Here is a 5762-nt window from a genome sequence, read left to right as displayed (position 1 = left end):
TACTGTTTTACAATATAGCAAATTAAATAAATTATTATTATTATTATTATTACTGATTCTTGAGCATTAAAAAACCGGAATTGATTTGTATTCAGAAACAAGTGATATAAGAAATAAGAGAGAAAGAGAATTTAATTATATTCAGTTTACATTTAATTACCCTAACCTTAAGTGTGACTAAGTTTTTATATTTTTGCATTAAACCAATAATATCTGAAAGTAAAAGAGAAACATCCGAATACATTTGGCAACAAAGCTTCAAATAATTTGAACATTTGGCAACTAAGCATCGACCAGAGCAATAAAAAACATTGCTATGATGCTTAGAGACAATAGTCGGTGCACCTGGCTTCATTTTTTTGATTGTTTACTTGAAGCCACGGCAAAATTATTATGTGAGTAAAAATTACACTATTTATTCTATATTTCATCTAAACAGTACAACAGTAATAACATCAATTTGTTTTAAAATTTAATTTTAATTCTAACTAACCTAATAAACTGTTTCTAAACATTACAAACCTGAAATGTTTTCAAATTCTTCATTAAAATCACCCAAATCACTCAAATAAAACATAGACACTAAATCAATATGATTTTCTCATTTTACACGTCCGAATTAACCGAAATGTATGTAATAATAAGTTTTTAATGTCTACTGCAAAATTTAAAGTATAATAACATTGGAAATTTCACGAATATACGAAATAATTATCAGCACACGACGCAAACGTTATTGAAACGTTTCACAACCATCAAAAATCTAATATTTATCCCCTCTTTTTAGCAAAAGTACATTTCAGAAAAACAAATGAATTGAATGCGCCGAACGTTAAAAAATGCACCGCCTACTTAGACGGTATCGATCTTCCATCCTTGTTGAATTCTTTAAAACATATATTTCTTTCTCTTTCACTCTTACGAGAACAAATACAAAATTCAAATTTTTATATCAAGCACAAAGAAATCACCGTTCGTACATTTTACGTGAGTAAAAATTACACTATTTATTCTATATTCAATAATAACATCAATGTGTCTTAAAATTTAATTTTAATTCTTAAACTAACCTAATTAACTGAGTCTAAATATTACTCACCTGAAATGTTTTCAAATCAAATTAATTTGATTTCACATTCTGCACACCCAAATTAACTGAAATGTATGTAAGAAATATACGAAATAATTATCAGCACACGACGCAAACGTTATTGAAACGTTTCGCGAACACCAAAAATCTAAAATGTATCCCCACTTTGTACAAAAAGTGCACTTCCGAAAACAAATAAATTGAATGCGCCGAGCGACAAAAAATGCACCGCCTACTTAAACAGTGCCGATCTTCCATCCTTGTTTAATTCTCTAAAACATATATTTCTTTCTCTTTTACTCTTTCGGCAATAAATGCAAAATCAAAATATTTAATTCGAGTACAAATTATCAAAATTGACCGTTCACGTACAAGTTTGACCATTTATCATTTATTATTTAACGAAATAATATTATAAATATAAAAACTAGAAATTATATTAGAAATATTTTAATTTAAATTTGTTTTAATATAATTAAATCAATTATTATTATTGTTATTATAATTATTATTGTTTAAATGTTGATAAGAAATGTGTTTAAAATTTAAAAATAAAAAAGTATTAATTACATAGTTCAATAATGTGTGTCAAAATGTAATTAATTCTTAAACCAACTACAATAAGATAAATATTCACAAAATATTTATAAAATGTATCTTTTGATATTTGTAGTTGTGTGTAACAGTTGGACTATTATCGAAGATAAATCATTCGAGGGCAAATAATTGTGGAACGGGTGCAATGTGTGTATAAGACGACGCATAAAATATTCACGGTGAAAATGAGCAGAAAGGATTTACAGTTACAGTTAGTCCGATGTTCGTCAACCTGAGTGAGAAATGGACAGCCAGCCAGCCAGCCAGTCGGCCATCCAGTCAGCCTTGGGTTGAGTGGGCGTTTTTATAAAGATTTCAATCTAAATTCTTTCCAAATTACTTTCGACTTTGCCGGTATATTATAAAAAATCTCATTAAAAATCGACTGATATCATTCATTTTTTATTTGTTTTCATCACGGCGGATTTATGGACCGTTTTTAGAAAATCAAATAACTGATACTACTACTACTACTACTACTTATTTATGTTATTTTAATATTACATTTTGGTCACTGATAACACTTTGGAATGTGAATAACAATATTTAATTAAATATTAGACATTTTCATGTGAATAAAATGAATAAAAGAATATCAATTAAAATATTTTATTTTAAAAACGTGAGAGCCAAAAATAGTGCCTTTTAAGTACTATTAACTGATAAATTTAGCAGCAACTGAAACACTGAACAAGGTGTTTATTTATATATGTAAATTTTAAATATAAATTATTGTTGTTGATATTACTATTTTATTACTATTTAACTTTAAGTTAACATTTATTTCTTCATGTCATTAAAAGATGTAAAATTCAAAATTTGCTGAAAATCAATATTTTTCAAAAACTTTAATTATCACTTAAATAATAACATTAATCAGGTAATTTTCATTTAAAACATTTTAACACCAAATAAATTTTATTTTTTACTTATATATATTAAATAAAAAATGTGAAAATTAAAAGGTCCCGTTAAAAAAGAATATTTTTCTAGAATCTGATTATCTTTACATGAAATGTCATATGCAAATCAATATTTGTGAATAAATCGTTATTATTGTTAATTTTCATTAATCAAGTTTAAGGTGAAAATATTTGTAATTCGTGGTTGGAAGCGATTAACGTTAAAATAAGATCAACTAATTTAAGTCACGAATTACACACCACATCCGACCCTGTGCGGAGATAATAAGTATAGCTTTAAGATCTGCTTTAGGCTACCGGACCTCATTGAGAACCGCTCTGCTGCACCAAAACGAACAAGAAACTAATTGTTTCGTGGTATAAACACACATTAAAACAATCAATTTTTTATGCAAATGTATTTGATAACAAATATTTTTTTCAACTGTTTATATTCTTCCCCTCTGCCATTTTAAAATGGCCAGTTGGTGGATGCAAATTGAAAATAAGCCGTAATTATATGATTGATTAAGAGAAATGGGCATCAATTTATTAAGGTTGTAAAAGTGCACGGTTATCTTACGAGAACAACATATTGATTACATCTGTCCAAATAAATTTCAACAAATGCATGTAATCAGTTTTTGCGCGTAGTTGAGAGTAGTTTACCACCACTTGTCCCAACTTAATGATGCGGTCATGTGATCCCATTTATACACGTCCTTTGCTCATTTATTGCCTTTGTCTATCAATCAATTTAACCGATGTATCATTTAGTGGTCCAACTCTTTTCAGGTTTCCTCTTTAACTTGCTTCAATTGCTTCATTGCCTTGGATCGAAAATTCAATTCCATTAGAGGCTCATGGGAGTAAATGAACCACTTACTACAGCCACGTGCTCAGATTTCGAAGAAGGAAGAAGGATTTCAAATGTAAAAAGGTGCGGATGATTGATTTCCAACAGAAGTCGCCTCAAAGTAAACTCAGATTGCTTATCATCCATATTTATTGGTTTGTCTTTCCTAATTAATGTTTCACAAATTATCTGTTTAACATATTGTTACACTATCGAAAACTACAAATTCTAATTAAGAACATTTAATGGTTTACATTTAAAATACCACTCACTGCGATATCTGAAATTCCTCAGATAAGGAACGAATTTTTAATAATAAATCTAACCATTTCTCACTAATTAATGCTTCAGCGGGCACACAAATATTCAATCCACTCCTCCATTAACCATTAACTGTTCCATATATTTTCATAATAAGAAATAGAAGCAATGCAATTGAAAAGTTAAATAAAAGTGGCCCCATAAAACATCGGCCATCAAAGCGGCGGCCTCTTCTTAATCTTTCCGGCTTTCCTAAATTGATTAAGTGAGTTCGCCAAAAACGGTTATAATTAACATGACGTGGCAAGTGGTGAATCTTGTAATTAGAACGCCAATCAATAATTTCATAATAAAAAAGTTTAATCATGGAACAATATATTGTTTGTTACAGAGCAGCCAAGAAGTACCAACCTCTTATTAAAAATGGGAAACAACAACGAACGACAAATTGACTTGTAGTATTAAAATTATTCAGTAGATGTCACCTTCACAGTTTCCTGTATTTAACATTTGACAAAAATAGCAGGAATAATTTCATATTCAAATTAATTTGTATGTAACTATTGGATGACCTGTGTATTACTAGAAATAAAACGAGCTTTTTATTATAAATTACTTATTGTAGACTACAACAAAATGTATCATTTTTCTTCTGAACTATATACAAAATGTTCAACAAATATATCTATAACGATGGTAAATGGTTAATAATTTAATTATGTAAATAGAAAATAAATGAATTGAATCATATTTTATCACATAAATTTTGTGAAAAGTAATTACGGTATTAAAGTAATAACTCCCTCAAAAGATTTTTAATCAGTACCATAATATTGGTTTTGCCTTGTTTATGGTTTTAATACGTAATTGCAACTTGTTCTCTCTCCATTTCCGGTTTCTATAAAAATATAATTGCAATCTGATCTCGGCACCATCTACGTTGTTTATGCTTGTTTTATGATTTAATGAAAATCTATTTGTTCGATTACGATTACGATTACGAGTGTATTAATTGCTTAATGGCACAAGAGGCGGTCCGGTCCTCCTCATATTTTTATTTCAAATTTACATATAAATACAAAAGCAAGTAGTCCTGTTAACCATTATCCAACGCATTGATGTACAACTACAGATGAGCAACCGCTACAACGGGATCACTCAACAGTCAGTCAATCAGTCATTACTATCTACAAAGGTTCGTACAAATTCATCAGCTGTCAGCTACTCAGTTTGTCAATCTGTATTACGACGAATCTTTGTGTTACTTTACTCAACTTTTTACAACAACTTTCATAAATAGTTGAAATTACTACTTCCTAATAAATATATTCTTAATATAATTTAAAAATTTGTTTGTACCCGTTGGTCTGTAGTGTGTGGTGTTCTTCGGTGAGGTGATCTGTGGCACATATCCTTTTGGCTCGTTCTCCACTCCACTCTTTTTATCAGGTCATCATCCACGTAACCATACCAAACGGAAGGTTTGAGTTTGGAAGTCTCAATCGCTGTTTGTTCCAACTTGTCCATAAAGAAATAGCTTTCAGCGAGGCACGGAAAAGATCCATTATATCTGAAACTGTAGACTGGTCATATCATCTACATCAAAATGTAATCTCGTGTTGGAGTGTTTTCTCATCACCTCACTGAAGAACAAGAACACTTGGAAAAAACACTACAAGCCAATGTATACAAACGCTCAGGAATAAGATGTACAATGAGACCTCATATTTATTTTACATTATAACAAAATCTATCATTTTTCTTAACTATATACAACAAAAATAAATAAATACAATAACCAATATAACAAAATTTAACCCATTGTTGTTATTAGAAAAATTTAAACTACTTTAGAAAGGAAGATCATAATGTAAATTAACTGAATGACTGTAATGGTGATTAACTAAACTATTGGAATTGAGTGATTACTTAGTAGTAGGGAATTCAAACTTTTCAACAAAATATTTGTATGAATTATAACTTTCTTATGAGAAATAGAAGCACTCGATTCAGATATAGTAGGTTAAATTTTCAACAGTAGAATTATTAGAAGAGG

The 5762-nt window shown here is 29.2% G+C and overlaps 1 long non-coding RNA gene across 1 annotated transcript; it reads left to right on the top strand.

Annotated features, from left to right (window-relative positions):
- The first annotated feature begins 345 nt into the window (after positions 1 to 345).
- Positions 346 to 4303, top strand: LOC109606181 (uncharacterized). The gene is made up of 3 exons (XR_002192051.1): positions 346 to 395; positions 3385 to 3529; positions 4098 to 4303. It is a non-coding gene; the product is annotated as an uncharacterized LOC109606181 (long non-coding RNA).
- The last annotated feature ends 1459 nt before the right edge of the window (positions 4304 to 5762 follow it).

This window comes from Aethina tumida, chromosome 2 (assembly GCF_024364675.1).
Source record: "Aethina tumida isolate Nest 87 chromosome 2, icAetTumi1.1, whole genome shotgun sequence".
Lineage (NCBI taxonomy): Eukaryota > Metazoa > Arthropoda > Insecta > Coleoptera > Nitidulidae > Aethina > Aethina tumida.
This window is presented reverse-complemented; position numbering and strand designations above follow the sequence as displayed.